Source organism: Nelumbo nucifera, chromosome 2 (genome assembly GCF_055504915.1).
Source record: "Nelumbo nucifera cultivar China Antique chromosome 2, China Antique-T2T, whole genome shotgun sequence".
Taxonomy (NCBI): domain Eukaryota; kingdom Viridiplantae; phylum Streptophyta; class Magnoliopsida; order Proteales; family Nelumbonaceae; genus Nelumbo; species Nelumbo nucifera.
The window spans coordinates 70,157,265-70,175,661 of record NC_142650.1 but is presented as its reverse complement, the minus strand read 5'-3'; the positions used below and the strand labels follow the sequence as shown (position 1 = coordinate 70,175,661).

Sequence of the window (18,397 nt, the reverse complement as noted above, 5' to 3'; positions counted from 1 at the left end):
AACCCGGGAGAAACAGAAAAAACCTAGCCGCTCCTTGTAGACTTCACAGAACACCAAGATGTTTGAGTCAATCTTCAAGATGATGAACATGAAGCCTTTTAATCACTGAGCACCAACATCAAACTCCCTGTGGGGCCTGCAAGCAGAATTCTCCAGTTAATTAGGGTTTTGGGCAAAACACCAGAGACTGTCAGAATGATGACAAAGATAGCCTTCTCTCCAAAAATCCACTAACAACAGGGCTGAAGAAAAAATTTTTAACTACTCACTCAGTTCAGTTCTCCATACACACTGTGTATGGGAAAAAAGAGAGAAAAAAATGAAAAAGGAGAGCCCGCTCTGATACCAAGAAGAAAAACAGTCCTCTGAAATAAACGAACAAATTAAAAACACTCTAAAAGATGATTGAGAACAGCAGAAACAAGAAACAAGAAGAGAGAAGAAGAAGAAGAAGGTGGTGGCTGAAAGGGTTCTGAGAGAGATTTCCGAATGTAATCTCCTCTTACACCCTAATTCCCTTTCATTAATCTTAATTTTCAATAATTACAAAGAGGCCCCTTAACTGGGCGAATAAGCTTAAGTAAACATAACATAATTAAGGCCCAATCTGAGGCCCATTATCAGCATAGAGCATATATAAAAGTATATTAAATAGTCAATGGGCCATTCGGCCCATTCTCTCTACAGTGTTCATATAAAAATCTTCTTTTTAATAATGGCCAAGAGTATTTTTATACACCTTTTTTGCAATATTTGGAACAACATAGAATTATTCATCAAACTTCCTGTACATACACCCCACAACAAAATGGGGTGGTTGAACGAAAGAATGATTTTGGAATGATGTTCCCAAACGATTTTGGAATGAAATTGTACTTACATCTTGTTTCCTAATTAATCAGATGCCCATGTCCATACTTACAGGTCATCCTCCTCTCTCCGTTTTATTTCCCACTTTATCTCCATTTCCTCTCACTCCCAGGATTTTTGATTGTGTTTTGTTCATAATCTATGGCCTAGGATGGACAAGTTGGATGCACGCTCTACAAAGTGTGTTTTCCGTGGCTATTCTAGGACCCGTAAAGAGTACAAGTGCTATAATCCCACTTCCCAGTGTTCATTTGTTTGTCTTGGTTTCACTTTCTTTGACTTTATCCCTTTCTTTATAGGGTCGGATGTTTCCTCCTCACTTCTGCGTTTCCATTTCCAATTCCGGTTGATGCCCCCCCATTCCTATTGGTCCAATTATGACAAGCCCTCACCTCTAGTCCAGGTTAATACTAAACAACCATAAATTAGGAAAGTGATACCCATTGACATCTATTGGCTCCTCCAGTTTCTTCTTCATTTGCAGATCTAGTGGTTGTTTACATGCCAATATTGCCTCCACCTTCTGATGTTGACCTTCTCATTGCTTTGTGCAAAGGTAAACGTAGTTGCACCCTTCCATCCTATTTCTAACTATGTTTTTGTTACTCATCTTTCTGCTTCTCATCACTAGTTTGTTTCTATTTTATCCTTGTGTCTATTCCTAAGAATGTTTTGGAAGCTCTTACCTCTCCAGGGTGGAGGGAAGCAACGGAAGAAGAACTCTCAACTCTTGCTCATAATCGCACCTAGGATCTCATCACTCTCCCTCCTGGTAAGAATGTTGGTTGTAAGTGGGTGTACACTATCAAATACTTATTATATGGTAGGGTATAATGGTTGAAAGCTCGATTGGTTGCAATGGGTTACTCACAATTATATGGAGTAGATTATACTGAGACCTCTCCTATTGCCAAGATTGGCTCGGTTCATGTTTGATATCTTTAGTAGCTATGATGACTTGCTCTTTTTTTAGCTCAGCATCAAACATGCCTTTTTACATGGTGATCTTTTCGAGGAAGTTCTAAGATTTTTTGTTTGAAAGTGATCATGCAGAAAGGGCTTCAATATGTCAACTCCCATCCTATCACTGCTAGTTATAACAATGCCATCTACATATACCACCAACTAAATATTTCCAGCTTTCAAATCATAGCTGAACAATGAATGATCAACCTAACACTACCTCATGCTAAAATCTTTACCACTGCATTAAATCTACGAAACCAAGTATGCAAAGACTGTTTCAGCCCATAAATTGCCTTCTTGAGTTTGCACACTTTACCATTCTCTCCCTAAGCAAATAAACCCTAGTGATTGCTCTAGGGTTGTTGGGTGCCAAACCAGCTGAAACACCTATGGAGCCAAATGTCAAATTAAGTACTGATGCAAGTGAAGAATTTCAGGATCCTAGGAGGTGTAAAAGGTTTGTGGGTAAGTTAAACTATCTAAATATTACTCAGCCAAATATACCATTTGTAGCCAATGTAGTAATCTAGTTTATGAAGAATCTTCAGGTTCCACATTAGGATGTAGTTCTAAGAATAGTGTGATATTTGACTCCAATTGTGGTTTGTTATACAAGACTGGAGGAAGCATTGAACTCCAATTGTGGTTGGCTCAATGTCTAACATAAGATCCACTATAGGGTATTGTACCTTTCATGGAGGGAATTTGGTGACATGGAAGAGCAAGAAATAGATTGTAGTAGCAAGGAGCAGTACTGAAGTTGAATATAGAACCATGGTAGTGCTTGTGAACTAATATGGTTAAAAAACTCTTGTAGGAGATTGGGCACTCAGTTAATAACCCTATGAAGTTGTATTGTGACAACCAAGCTATAGTCCACATCTCATCTAATCTAGTTTTCCATGAGAGAACACAACACAGAGAATTTGATTGTCACTTTGTGAGAGAAAAGGTGCTTAGTAGAGTGATAAGTACTACCCATGTGAACACAAGAAGTCAATGGGAAAATTTGTTTACAAAAAGGTTGAGTTGGGGAAGAATGGACTACATGTGTAACGAGATGGTACTATATGACATATACTCACCAACTTGAGGGGAAGTGTTAGAGTTAGCAATCACAAAGCATAACTGTTGTATTTTTTGGTAATTTTATTAAGAAAACAAAAAGGTACAATAGTAGTGATAAGATATCACCCACTAAGAATGACAAAACACCCAATAAAGCACCAAGTCCTGAGTCCAAGCTAAAGGAAAAAACTTTTAACTTTTAATCCTCAAAAAATTAGCCCACACCATGCTTCAGAAGCATGCAACCCTCACTAAACACCACAAAAAATGCCCATCAATAGAACATCTCCCTAAGCAAAAAACTCAAAATTGTCACCTATCTGAATTAGGCCTTTTAGCATTCAATGGATATTGTAGCTCTAAATCCCAAAACTCTCTTCTAGTGTACCTTCCCCTCCTAAGACCAATAAGCCCAACTTCTTACCAACTTGAAGTCTAGTTTCCACCACCTTTTCTGCATTTAACAGTTGTGGATCCCACCTGAAATAATATAAAATAAAGAAAATAAAAAACAGAAGAGAAGAAGAATATTGAAGAAGATGGGAGAGAGAAAAGTAAAGGAGGAAGAAGATGGAAGAAAGGGAAGGAAGCAGAGAGAGTTCAAAACCTAGGGGTGAGCATGAAAATCCGAAAAGCCAACTGAACTAACCGACGGTTAACCAAACTAACCGGTATACATATATTTCTATATATTTTATATATATTTATGTATACTCTATTGTATATATATTTTTTATATTTTCTATATATTATAAATTAATAAATATGCATTATATGTATAAACATATTATTTATCATGTAAAATATAATAATTTATATATTTCTATTTTTTATTATATATTTACATGTTCTTTATAGGAAAAACCAATAGGACCGGTTCAGTTTCAACAATAGGCCCTGTGGCACCCCTATCAAAACCTCTCTTCACCCCAGTGATTTATTTTGTTCTTTTGTTGTAAAAAATAAGGACAATTACACGAGGGCCCTTAGTAGGGCGTCCATCACTAATGACAGCAATAAAAAAGAAAAAGCAGGCCCATAACTAAGGCCCACTACCTACTAACACAAGTCATAAACACAACTTAAAGAAAAATAAAGAAACAAAGGCCCATTCAGCCCATCATCTCTACACCAACTTTTGCTCAATTTTTCAAACTCTATCCAACTCCACTCCTTCCTCTTTGGTTTCAACTTCTTTTGAAACATCCTCTTCCCCCAACCTCTCCCCTTCTTTTGCCAAAACCTCTTCAGTGAGAACTTCTAACTTTATCTCCCTTTCACCACTAATTAGAAAACAACTTGATAGATTCTCAACAATACACTCTCTTGTAATTGCTACTTGGGCTTGCACTTAGGAGCCCGTCTTTCAGCTAGGAAAAGACTTTGGTAATGTGAATCAGATGCCAGTACTGACACTCTTTGTCTTCCTAGAAATTAATGATGATTTCAAGATGGAATTATGTTGTCTCAATAACCCAAACTTCCTTGTTCCCTGTATCTTCCTACCAAGATCTCTTCCTAATTTCCCCACTATGACTTCTGAGGGAAAACTACCTCTTTTTCTTAAGAACTCTTACCCACTTGAGTACTTAAAACAATGCCCTCAAAGGTGTCAGAACTTCGCACCGAGGCCTAGAAAACATCCAAAAGAGAAACTGCATCAAGCTCCTACCAGCAATCTTCACCCCTAACAACTCGATTTTCTGGCACTGTCTCTTCGTCAACCATAGCCAAGGGAAGAACAGACCCTACCTCTCCACCGCAAGCAACTTGAGTGTGCTCTTGGTCCATACCTTCCGATGCTGTAAGAAATTTCTGGCTTATTTCTTTTGACAATTAACACCCATGACCTCTAGATTAATTGAGAAAGACAAACTCTCCATCGCTTTGGCCTCTTGAAGAGGTCCATCCTTCTAAGGAAGATTTTCCTATCCAAGATTCAAACTGATTACACTATTTTCTTTTTCTTTTAAAGGTAAAATGAAAATTTTATTAAAATTAAAAAGAACAGTCTGAATACAAGCAACTTTCTGGTGTTAAGCTAATACATGCCCAAACAAACAAAAATAAGAGCTTAAAAACAAAAGGGAACTACAGAATGTTCCAAACATAGCATTTTAAGTCTTCTTCAAGAAAATTGTCTTGTCCATCTCCTTCGTCGTTACATGCCTCGATCTTCTTTAAGCTCTCTTCCCTCTTATTTTTTTTAAATGCTCCGAAATCCCTTCTAGCAACCTCCTCTCCAACCTAAAAGAATAGACCTAAGCTCTTGCCCACCTCAACATCCCTGTCAACCAAACATTTAATCTCCACTCCCCCCCCCCCCCCACCTTTCTCACCTACAATGGCTGAAGAAGATGTAGACGAGTTTTCCTCACTGCCTCGATCACTCCTCTCCTTATCCTCAGTCTCTGACTCTCGGCACCAAACCTTCCTTAGAAGCTGGCGACTTCTACTGCTTCCCTCTTGGATCTTGGCCTTTACTCTTCGGAGCTCCACAAACTTCACCTTTGGACCTTTACCTTTTGAAACTCTCTTTTTATAGACTTTCTTAAATTTGTTAGTGGGACCCACACCAACCAGCCCATCTTTCAAAACGAGAAAAACTTTCGACACGTGAACAAGGTGGAACTTGTTTCTTTTCCTTTCATCACAGCCTCAGTATCATCATTGCCCCTAACCTTGATATCAGAAAATCTTCTTCGGCCTAAATCAACCCCAAAGTCTTCCTATTGGAACTTCAAATCTTAAAGCCTCTTCTCAATCCTCTGAACCATCACATTCTTCCTTTGTACCTGCATTCTCGAAATGATTGTTTTCTTCCGAACACTTAATTTCACCTCCTTCAAAATCCTCCCCTTCTGATTGCTTTCTTCCTCCCTTACGCCTCCCTTCTTCCCTTCCTTTTAAACCAACCTCCTTTCCTCCCCTATCTCCCTCAAGCCTAAATACTTCCTGATTAGACAAAACCAACCACCCCCTTGAGGCGGAGCAAAAGGGATCTCGACTTCAAAAGTACCAAAACAAATAAACTTACCTAAAGGTCGATTCTCCTTTGGGCTCCCAACACTCTTCTCCCCAATAGCGAGCTTAGCTTCAACGCACTCAAGTAGACGGTGCTCTTTCTCACCAACTCAGCTTACCTCGTTCTTTAAGCTCACACTTTTTCTTCCTTCTCTGGTTAGAATTTCTCTAAAGGTTGTTCTGTTTAGCACAAGTTCTCCACTTTTTTACTCTTTATTTGGTAGTCCAATAAACTTGGCTTTTCTAGATTGTCACCTGTTAGCAACTTTGTCTAGCTAGTTTTTCGACTAGGTAGTGATCTCTTTGGTGTCATTTCGTTATTCATATCACTGTTATTGGGCTTAGATCCATATTGGTCAGGCGGCTGCCCTACCAATACACTAAGATGGCTAATAAGGTTATTCATATCACCTCCTTTTTTGGCCTTGAGTTCATTGTTATTATCCTTCTGAACTGTGGTTGTTCACTAATATTATCAACGATAAAGACAGAAAACAGAGAGGAAGAGAGGAAGAGAATAGAGGAGAAGAGAAGGGATAAGAATGAGGGCCAAAGGTAACAGTTGGCAATGCCTCTATTAGTATATATAGTAGGGCGACAAAGATCACTATGCCACAAGGGATGAAGACCCTTTGTAAGTACATCGCCTAACTAGTCTTTAGAACTAACATAAGGTGTACAACACCTCCCACTTTCAAGCTTCTCTCTAATAAAATGTTTATCCACTTCTATGTGCCTAGTTCTATCATGTAGGGCTAGATTGGCTACATTGTTAATGTAGGCTTTGTTGTCACAATAAAATGGCATAGGACCATTGACATCAAAGCCTAATTCTTTCAACATATTCTTTATGCACAGGATCTCTGTAACTCCATGGGACATGGCCTGGTATTCTACCTCTGCACTAGACTCGGCTATCACGCTTTGCTTTTTACTTCTCCAAGTGATCAAGTTACCTCCTACAAAAGTACAAAACCCACTGGTAGACCTCCTAGCATCAATTTGTACTTCCCTTTAAAGTAGAATGACCTTTGTGCCCCTCTTTAAGTATGGGACACCCTATTCAATCTCAAACATAATAAACAAAACAATCTAGAATAAAATACTCTAAAATGTCACAAATACCCTTGGACTATCGACTCTAACACTCCCCCTCAAGCTGGAGAGTATATATCATATAATCCCTGCTTGTTACATATATGATCCACCTTTCCCCGACTCAACCTTTTTGTGAACAAATCAGCCCAATGACTCCCTATATTCACATGTACTATATTTACCACCCACTAAGCACTTTTTCTCTTACAAAATGACAGTCAACTTCAATGTGTGTTGTTCTCTCGTGGAAGACTGGATTAGATGCAATGTGAACAGTAGCTTGATTGTTACAATACATCTTCATAGGATTGTTAAGTGTATACCCAATCTCAACGAGAAGGTTCTTCAACCATAGCCACTCACAGGTTGTGTGTGCCATAGCTCTATATTCAGCTTCAACACTACTTGCTACCACTGTTTGTTTCTTGCTTTTCCACGTTACCAGATTTTCTCCAAGAAAAGTACAATGCCCTATAGTGGACCATCTATCAGACAATGAGCCGGTCAAATCTGCATCTGTATAACCCTCTACTTCAAGACTTCCTCCTGATTTGTATAATAATCCACGACCTGGAGCTCCTTTCGAATATCATACAATCCTTAGAACTACATTCCAATGGGGAACCTAGGGCTTCTGCAAACTGGCCTCACTACAAAGGAAATGTCTGGCTGAGTAATAGTCAAATAATTCAACTTACCCACTAACTTCCTATACCTTCTAGGATCATCAAATTCTTTACCCGCATCAGTGCTTAATTTTGTGTTGGGTTCCAAAGATGTTTCAGTTGGTTTAGTACCCAACAATCATGTCTCTTCTAACAAGTTAAGCACATATTTCCTCTAACACAAATTTATGCCATGCTTCAACATTGTAACTTCTACACCCAGGAAGTATTTCAATTTTCCAAGATCTTTTGTTTGAAAGTGATCATGCAGAAAAGCCTTCAATTTATCAATATCCAACTTTTCACTACTTGTAATGACAATACTATCTACATAGACCACCAACAAGATCCTTCCAGCTTTAGAATCATATCTGAACATTAAATGATCAACCTAACATTACTTCATACCGAAGTCTTTAATTACCTTGTTGAATCTACCAAACCAAGCACACAGAGATTGTTTCAGTCCGTAAATTGCCTTCTTAAGCCTACACACTTTACTATTCTCCCCTTGAGTAACAAACCCTTGTGGTTTCTCCAAACACACCTCTTCATTAAGATCACCATACAAAAAGGCATTTTTAATGTCAAGCTGATACAGGGGCTAGTCAAACATAGAGCTGCTAAGGATATCAACACACAAGCTTAGCCAATCTTGGCAACTGGAGAGAATCGTTGTATAATCCACACCATACAACATACAACTGAGAGTACCCTTTGGCCACCAACCTTGCCTTCAAGCGTTCTATGCTTCCATCTGGTAGGTATTTCATTGTATAAACCCACTTACAACCTACAACATACTTACCAGGCGGAAGAGTGGTGAACTCCCATGTGTGATTATGATCAAGTGTTGAGAGTTCGTCTTCCATTGTTTGGTGCTACTCTGGGGAAATAGTGCCCCCAGAGTAAGCAGTGTTAGACAATTTTCTATGCCCTTAGCTTCAATCCGATTTAATGTACTTTTGTTATTTAGTGGAAATAAATTAAAGTGCATGTTTGATTCATGTTGATTGGTATAATTCTGTGTAATACCCTAAAACTGGACAGTTATAGAGACTTGTGTTAGTTTTAATTGTTCACAGCCATTGGATAAGTCTGGGGAGATTTATCCTGCCAAAGCTGATACTGATGTGCCACCAAGTGTCGAGATGGCCTGTCTCGGCCACCAGGGTAAGACCCAAGGCACATGTAGTATGGGATTACTTGAATCCTTTAACCGGACTAGATTTCCAGTATTGCCCTGCACCTTGGAGACAGATGGGCAAAACTGGAAAGTTACACCTGACCCCTAGACTCGATTATGACACTTCACTAGGTGTCGGATCGGGTGGTCTTTGATATGCCAATCAGTGAGATCCTTAGTGGGGATCAAAACTTGTGTATGTTGGGACAGTCCGACAATTCATCCGAGTGGGTGATCATAGTGACAAGATCAGCCCCTTTGTCGGACAAGGGTAATGATCGGGAAAGGCACTCTCTCTGATGGAAACCAAACTGCCGGCAGTTGATTTCAATCGTTGGAATTTTGTTTTTGCAAAATTAATATATATGTATATGTATATGTACGGTTTCAAAATGTTTGCAAATGGTTTTAATTCTCGGGATCCATGTGAGTAGAGAGTGCAGCACTGTTCCTTGCAGCCGAGGGAGAGGTCCCCTCTTGTCGGGCAGTGCTTGATCATTAAGGGCTGAGAGGTTAAGTGTAAGACCATTTAGGATAATACCTGATGGGCTAATCTTGCACCTGCCCACAGTCCCTGGGTTTTTATAAGATGGCTTGGCCCAGGACCACTTAATGTAAGTGTTGGGCCCATAGGGTCCATATGATGGGCTCAGGGGTTTATTGAGTTTTTCAGTGAATTTGGCTGGGCCTTGTAATAAAGACTGGGCCGAACCCATTTAGCTGGTGTGTAAATCAATGCTTGGGTCCCACGCCATACAAAGAAGCCCAACTGGGCTTAATGGGCCAAAAGCCCATTTCGAGCTGGGCTGATATGATCACCCATCTATGGGACGAATCTGAGATTAATGTTAGTAAAAGGATTGGGCCTCTAGCCTTATCCACTCCAGGAGACCAAATTCAAATTAGATTTGAATCTGGTAACCGCCTGATAAGATCAGGAGTAAGCTAATTTAATCTGTAGATAGGATTAAGATTATCCCCTATCCAAATACTGATTTGGATTGGGATAACTCCTAATTAGGAGGTTTCTTAATCAAGAAGAAAGAAAGAGAAACAGAAGAGAAATCATATCAGATTTTGAACCAGGGTTTTGTAGACAAGGAATACCTCCTGCGAATTGAGATTAGATCTCATATCAAAACTCCAGAGAGAAGAGAAGCTAGTTCAGCCATCTTCGTCCCAAGAGTTCTCCTCCAGCCGCCGCCATTCCCTCTTGCAAGATTGGATCTTTGCAGTAATAGGAAGTCAAGAAATCAGTTCTTGACATCAGTCTTGTAGGAAAGACTGAAAAAGATTCGGTGTTCAGATTTTCTAGAGGATTCTTGCGAAGGATCCAGTGTGTAGGACGCACCCTGCTGGTTCCGTTCCATCCATAGCTGTGTCATCTTCGACAGGAGCGGATCTTGGTTTCTTCTTTGGGCGTGAACACCAACATTGGGAGATACTGCTTCTCCGGATCAGGTATATTCCTCCCTTTTGCTTTTGGTTCAGATCTGTTTCAATTATGGTTCAAGTAGAATCCTTGAATATAGTATTCTAAATTTAGGGAATATGATTCCCAGTTGGAAGAAGGTAGGAAAATTTTTGAAATTCGCCCACCCATTCTGCAACCTTATTGGCGTCCATTAGATGGATCCTACCATTCTTTCAGTGGTATCAGAGCCAAAGGTTCAAATCTTGAACCAAAAGAAAATCAGATCTGACCCTGCGCAAATGGACAGAAGATGTTCTGCCAAGATTTGCGCAGATTGCTTTCTTTTTTTTTTTTCAAGAAATGGTTTCTTGTTAAGGGCGATTGATCTGAAATTAATTTTTGTTAAATCCAAAATTTATTTAGAATTGTTCTTTATTTATTTTTGATTTAATGGACTGTTCGAACCTCGAGATCGCAGTGCAGTTTTGGCGTAGATGGTCTACGCACCCTTTTCCTTTTATTTTATTCAATTCGGTCTGTAAATAATTCTTTTTATTTTTCTAGACTGAATGTATAGGATTTGATCAAGAATGTAATTAATTAATAGAAATAGGATTTCTGTTATTTATTTTCTTGATTAAAGAAGAAGGAAGATGGCGGCGCTGGAGATTTGCAGATGGAGAAATCGCTTCCTGCGATTTGCAGTTTATGAAACTGCAACATTAGTGATTAACCTCTGTTTTGCAGGTGGTGCGAACAGTCCATAGTTGATTTGAGTTTGTTTAAAATCAAGATTATTAATTTCAGATCTTTCATGAATTAATTCTTGAATTGAAAATTAGTTTCGGACCATTTCGGACTAGATTGGACCAAAACTGTTTGGACCGAATCTGGGGTTCAAAAAGGGGCTATTTTTCAGTCCATATTTCTCACACTTGCTGTTCCAAATCTGATGTTCAATTATAGGGATTAATTCGGCCCACCTGTAAAGCCCAGTTTTAAAGGGTTAAAACTGCAAAAGCCCATTATTGTGAGAAAAGATGTATGGGCCGAACTGCTAACTGCAATTCAGCCCATACACCTAGTAGACATTAATTGTTAATGCTTTGGGTTTTTAAATGGGCTATTCGATGGGCTTTACAGCAGTTAATTGATTGGATCAATTCCTCCTTTACATGTGATGTTTGGATGTTTGATGTGATGCGACCATGGGCCATAAGCACTTGGCCCATGATGACTCATTAGTGGCTCTTGCGCACACCATGGCTGAATGCACATCATTGCCATGGTGTCCCTTAAGGTCATTGGATGACCCCTCCTTGCTTGGTGGGCCCCACAACCTTGAAAAGGGATGCATACGGAACCCCTAGCCGTTTAAGGCCCACCAGAAATCTGACTTTATGAAAGTCAGTGGGAGCCACTTTGGTTTGACCTAAATTAGAACTAGGGCGTAATCTAGTTCCCTCCAGCAAATATGAATGCATGTGATAGGGAGATCCATATGATGGACTCTCTAAAGGCCTTCCGTCATTAGCACAATGATGGGTCCTTCAGTAATGAGGAAACGCACCATAAAATTGGGCTATCCATTTGTTGTTGGATCTGTTAGAGTGTTTCAAAAGATGATAGGGGCATCATAGACCGATGTGGGAGGGGCTTCACCAGAAAATGGAAACTCTCTCACGGTACCTTGGCGTAACCTGAATATGATGAGTGAACACTCACTGGATAGAAAGGTTTACCTAAAAACGGCTCTGAACCCTGTCTGACAGAGGCCGAAGGGATACTCATTTGATGAGTGGATATGATCCGTCACAGAAAGGTGGTGGGGTTTTGCAGCTGAAACAGTTGGCTTCACGCACCCTATGTGATTTCTCACATTTCCAGAGACATTTCGTCGTCTCTGTCACTGAGAAATGAGGGAAATCTCAGAGATGAACAAATGGGAATGGAACATAGGTTAAAAACTATATCTATGTAGGTAACATGAATCAAACTAAGGTTGTGGACTAACATCTTTGTTGTTTTATCAGAAAATGGCAAACGGTCAATTTGCAAAGCTTCTAGACAATAACAAGCTTAAGGGCCCAAACTATGCCGACTGGTACAAAAATCTTATGCTGGTCCTAACTTACGAAAAGTTAGACAAGGTGGTGAAAAATCCTACCCCGGAACGTCCGGGTGATAGGGCTTCTGAGGCCCGTAGGAGGGACTACCAAGATTGGGAGGATAAGAACTCCCTAGCCCGCTGCTTTGTCATTGCCTCATTAGACAACTCAATACAGAGGCAGTTCGATCAGATCGAACTAGCCAAGGACATATTGGACAGTCTAAGAACAATGTATGAAGAGCAGAACCGTTCTACTCGACAGAAGGTCCTGAAATTGTTCATGACCGCGCAGATGTCCAAGGGGCAGAAAGTTCATGACCATTGTCTTCGGATGATGGGATACATTAACGAACTCAAAGCTCTTGGATCCGGGCTAGATCTTGGCACGCAAGTGGATGCCATCCTGAATTCTTTGCCCTCTTCCTTCAATGCGTTCACAATGAACTACAATATGAATAAGCTGAATATCAACGTCCAGGAACTCAACAATATGTTGTAGAGGGCCGAGGATCTACTCAAGAAGGATGAGCCTATGGTTATGCTTGCTGAAGCTAACAAATTGGGCAAGAAAAAGAGAAAGGCAAAGAAGCCCCAGAAGAAAGCTGCCAAACCCAAGAAGCAGAAGAACAAGGCATCTGATGTCTGTCACTTCTGCAAGCAGACCGGCCACTGGAAGAGGAACTGTCCTGCCTACCTGGAATCTAAGAAAGGTAACATCGAAACTTGTGTCATAGAAACTAATATGTTAGTTACTTCTGTGTCCTGGTGTGTTGACTCTGGGGCTTCAACTCATGCGTGTAACTCACTGCAGGGGTTCAAAGTTAGCAGAAGATTGAGTAAAGGCGAAGTGACACTATTTTTGGGAACAACTGCAAGTGTTGCAGCTGCGGCAATAGGAACCGTAGAATTAGTTTTTAGAGAATGAGTACTTGTACTTAAAGATTGTCTTTATGTACAGAACTTGAGAAGAAATTTAATTTTTGTTTCTAAACTGTGTGCTGATGGATATACTATTTATTTTAGTAATATGATTACTGTTAAACGGAATAATAAATTCATCGCATGCGGGAAACTGGAGAACGGTCTCTATGTTCTACATCCTTCTCTGGAAACTAACTTAACCGAAACTACGTCGGTCGAAAATCCCAAGAAAAGGAATCGTGATACAGTAAATCCCACGTGCCTCTGGCATTACCGACTTGGCCATATTGGTGTTGACCGAATCACAAGGCTGGTAAAGGATGGTCCTTTGGATTTTCTAACCGTAGAAAATCTTCCCACTTGTGAGCCTTGCCTTCAAGGTAAGATGACTAAGCGGCCATTTGACGGTAAGCCTGAAAGATCTGAAGGCACACTTGACCTAATACATACTGATGTATGTGGTCTCCTGAGTGTTAGGACACGAAATCAACACGTGTATTCCATCACCTTTACAAATGATTTTTCACGATATGGTTACGTGTACCTAATGAGACACAAGTCTGAATCCTTTGAAAAGTTCAAAGAGTTCAGACAGGAAGTGGAGAAACAATTAGGGAGAGAAGTTAAGGCCCTTCGATCGGATCGAGGTGGCGAGTATCTCTCTGACGAATTCAGGGACTACTTAAAGGACAATGGGATAGTGTCACAACTAGCTCCTCCTGCTACACCTCAACTCAACGGTGTTTCAGAGAGGAGGAATAGGACCTTGTTGGACATGGTCCGTTCACTTCTCGTACGCTCAGAATTACCCACATCCTTTTGGGGATATGTATTATAAACTGCTATCTACGTGTTGAATTGGGTTCCAACCAAATCAGTTCCGAAAACTCCATATGAACTATGGACCGGAAGGAAGCCAAGTGTAAGACACTTGAAGATTTGGGGTTGTCCTGCACACGTTAAAAGAACAAGTGCGGACAAGTTGGAATCCAAAACCAGTCGTTGCCTATTTATAGGCTACCCAAAGGATTCGGTGGGTTATCTATTCTATGACCCAAGTGAGCAGAAAGTGTTCTGCAGTCGAAACGCCCAATTCTTAGAATTCGAATACATCCTGGACACCCACCGTCAGGAAATAGTTCTTGATGAGGAGAGCTCAGGAGCAGTGGGAGATGTCCCAAAAGTTCCAGGTAGTGACCAACCTAGAAGGTCCACCCGGGTATCCAGACCACCAGTCCGATATGGTTATGACCAGGATAGTTACCTGGTGGAAGCCTTGACTAGTGAAGAGGATCCCGTGACTTACGCGGAAGCTATGTTAGACATAGATTCCCAGAAGTGGGTGGAGGCCATGAGAGCTGAGATGGACTCGATGGAGACCAATGGAGTCTGGACTCTAGTAGATCCGCCCTCTGGGGTAAAAGCAATTGGTTGCAAATGGATCTACAAGAGGAAGAAGGGCCCCGATGGTAGGATTGAGACCTACAAAGCTCGCTTGGTGGCGAAAGGGTATACTCAGAAAGAAGGCATCGATTATGTGGAAACCTTTTCGCCCATGGCCATGCTTAAATCCATTAGGATCCTGCTAGCTGTAGCAGCGTACCATAACTACGAGATTTGGCAAATGGATGTCAAAACCACATTCCTGAATGGAGATCTTAGTGAAGATATCTACATGCAGCAGCCACAAGGCTTCATTGCTGCTGGTCAGGAACACATGGTATGTAAACTCAATAAATCTATATATGGACTTAAGCAGGCTTCTAGGAGTTGGAACATCCGTTTTGATTCTGCTGTCAAAACGTTTGACTTTGAGCAGAATCCGGATGAGCCCTGTGTTTACAGGAAGTCCAGTGGGGATAAGATCACCTTTTTGGTGTTGTACGTGGACGATATCCTACTCATTGGGAATGATGTAGGAATGTTGCCTTCGGTCAAGGTATGACTTTCACAGCAGTTCTCCATGAAAGATCTTGGAGAAGCTTCCTACATACTGGGTCTTCGACTCTATAGAGATAGATCGAAGCGGATAATTGGATTATCCCAGGCTGCTTACATTGACAAAATTGTCAAAAGATACAGCATGGAGAACTCCAAAAAGGGAAATGTTCCTTTCAGACATGGAGTCACTCTCTCCTCAGAAGCCCTCCAAGAAGATGTCTCCTAAGGCTTCTGAGGAGATTGAGGGCATGAGAGACGTTCCCTATGCCTCAGTCGTAGGGAGCATCATGTATGTCATGCTGTGCACTCGCCCGAACATAGCTCAGGCAGTGAGTGTGGTAAGCAGATTCCAGGCCAACCCAAGCCAGGTGCATTGGACTGTTGTGAAGAACATACTTAAATACCTTCGAAGGACAAAAGAGTTTTGTCTGGTATTCGACGGTGGTTCACTACAAGTTCTAGGGTATACCGATGCCGATTTCCAGTCGTATCCAGATGATAGAAAGTCTACATCTGGGTATGTTTTCACGATAGGATCGTGTGTTGTTTGCTGGAAAAGCAGCAAACAGGGGTCCATTGCAGACTCCACAACTGAGGCCGAGTACATTGTCGCAAGTGAAGCTGCCAAGGAAGCCATGTGGATGAAGAAATTCATACACGAATTGGGAATGATTCCATCCAGCACATCACCCATCCCGTTGTTGTGTGACAACAATGGAGCGATTGCCCAGGCTAAAGAGCCTCGAGCCCACTCGAAGTCAAAGCACATCGAGAGGAAGTACCATGTACTGCGGGTGATCGTTGGTAGAGGGACGTCCTGATTCAGAAGGTAGCATCAGTGGATAATGTGGCAGACCCATTGACTAAGCCACTGACACAGAAGGTGTTTGAGAAACACGTGGAAAGTATGGGACTCCAGCTTGTATCAGATTGGACCTAAGTGCAAGTGGGAGCTGTTAGACAGTTTTGTATGCCCTTAGCTTCAATCCGATTTGATGTACTTTTGTTATTTAGTGGAAATAAATTAAATTGCATGTTTGATTCATGTTGTTTGGTATAATTCTGTGTAAGACCCTAAAACCGGACACATATAGAGACTTGTGTTAGTTTTAAATGTTCATAGCCATTGGATAAGTCTGGGGAGATTTATCTTGCCAAGGCTGATACTGGTGTGCCACCAAGTGTTGGGATGGCCTGTCTCGGCCACCAGGGTAAGACCCAAGGCACATGCAGTATGGGATTACTTGAATCCTTGAACCGGACTAGATTTCCAGTATTGCCCTGCACCTTGGAGACAGATGGGCAAAACTGGAAAGTTACACCTGACCCCTAGACTCGATTATGACACTTCACTAGGTGTCGGATCGGGCTGTCTTTGATATGCCAATCAGTGAGATTCTTAGTGGGGATCAAAACCTTGGTATGTTGGGACAGTCCGAGAATTCATCCGAGTGGGTGATCATAGTGATAGGATCAGCCCCTTTGTCGGACAAGGGTAATGATCGGGAAAGGCTCTCTCTCTGATGGAAACCAAAATGCCGGCAGTTGATTTCAATCGTTGGAATTTTGTTTTTGCAAAATTAATGTATATGTATATGTATATGTACGGTTTCAAAATGTTTGCAAATGGTTTTAATTCCCGGGATCCATGTGAGTAGAGAGTGCAGCACTGTTCCTTGCAGCCGAGGGAGAGGTCCTCTCTTGTCGGGCAGTGCTTGATCATTAAAGGCTGAGAGGTTAAGTGTAAGACCATTTAGGATAATACCTGATGGGCTAATCTTGCACCTGCCCACAGTCCCTGGGTTTTTATAAGATGGCTTGGCCCAGGGACCACTTAATGTAAGTGTTGGGCCCATAAGGTCCATATGATGGGCTTAGGGGTTTATTGAGTTTTTCAGTGAATTCGATTGGGCCTTGTAATAAAGACTGGGCCGAACCCATGTGGCTGGTGTGTAGATCAATGCTTGGGTCCCCTGCCATACAAAGAAGCCCAACTAGGCAGCAGATTGGAAACTAATTAAGCACTGAACACTTAATGGGCCAAAAGCCCATTTCGAGCTGGGCTGATATGATCACCCATCTATGGGGCGAATCTGAGATTAATGTTAGTAAAAGGATTGGGCCTCTAGCCTTATCCACTCTAGGAGACCAAATTCAAATTAGATTTGAATCTGGTAACCTCCTGATAAGATCAGGAGTAAGCTAATTTAATCTGCAGATAGGATTAAGATTATCCCCTATCCAAATACTGATTTGGATTGGGATAACTCCTAATTAGGAGGTTTCTTAATCAAGAAGAAAGAAAGAGAAACAGAAGAGAAATCATATCAGATTTCGAACCAAGGTTTTGTAGACAAGGAATACCTCCTGCGAATTGAGATTAGATCTCATATCAAAACTCCAGAGAGAAGAGAAGCTAGTTCAGCCATCTTCGTCCCAGGAGTTCTCTCCAGCCGCCGCCATTCCCTCTTGCAAGATTGGATCTTTGCAGCAATAGGAAGTCAATAAATCAGTTCTTGACATCAGTCTTGCAAGAAAGACTGAAAAAGATTCGGCGTTCAGATTTTCCAGAGGATTCTTGTGAAGAATCCAGTGTGTAGGATGCACCCTGCTGGTTCCGTTCCATCCACAGCTGTGTCATCTTCAGCAGGAGCGGATCTTGGTTTCTTCTTTGGGCGTGAACACCAACATTGGGAGATACTGTTTCTCCGGATCAGGTATATTCCTCCCTTTTGCTTTTGGTTCAGATCTGTTTCGATTATGGTTCAAGTAGAATCCTTGAATATAGTATTCTAAATTTAGGGAATATGATTCCCAGTTGGAAGAAGGTAGGAAAATTTTTGAAATTCGCCCACCCATTCCGCAACCTTATTGGCGTCCATTAGATGGATCCTACCATTCTTTCAAGCAGTGCCCCCAACCGCGGCCAGCAGCAACCAGTGACAGCTCCATCAGGTCTCTCTCTCTTTCTCCACTTCTTTGATCCTTCCTGGAATGTATATTCTGGAATCTAGACTGCAAGTCTGCAATGTATATTACAATCCTGGACTGCAGACTGCAAGTAAGAACACCACCACCATGTATTCTGGACTGCAGATTGCAAATCTACAACTCTGCAGTATTCCTAGTTAAAC

The 18,397-nt window shown here is 41.2% G+C and overlaps 1 protein-coding gene across 5 annotated transcripts in view; it reads left to right on the top strand.

Moving 5' to 3' along the window:
- The window catches only part of LOC104601488 (PH, RCC1 and FYVE domains-containing protein 1-like), a 147,619-nt gene that overhangs the window by 103,031 nt on the left and 26,191 nt on the right, over positions 1-18,397 (top strand). Inside the window, exon 1 of one of the 5 annotated variants that reach the window (XM_088898280.1) lies at positions 3,905-6,562. The exons of 3 other annotated variants lie outside the window; for them this stretch is intronic. The gene's annotated coding sequence lies outside the window, so the exon portion shown is untranslated. Of the gene's footprint in view, positions 1-3,904; positions 6,563-13,806; positions 17,981-18,397 lie in introns of those variants that run through there. One more of the 5 variants, XM_088898279.1, reaches the window with a different exon arrangement.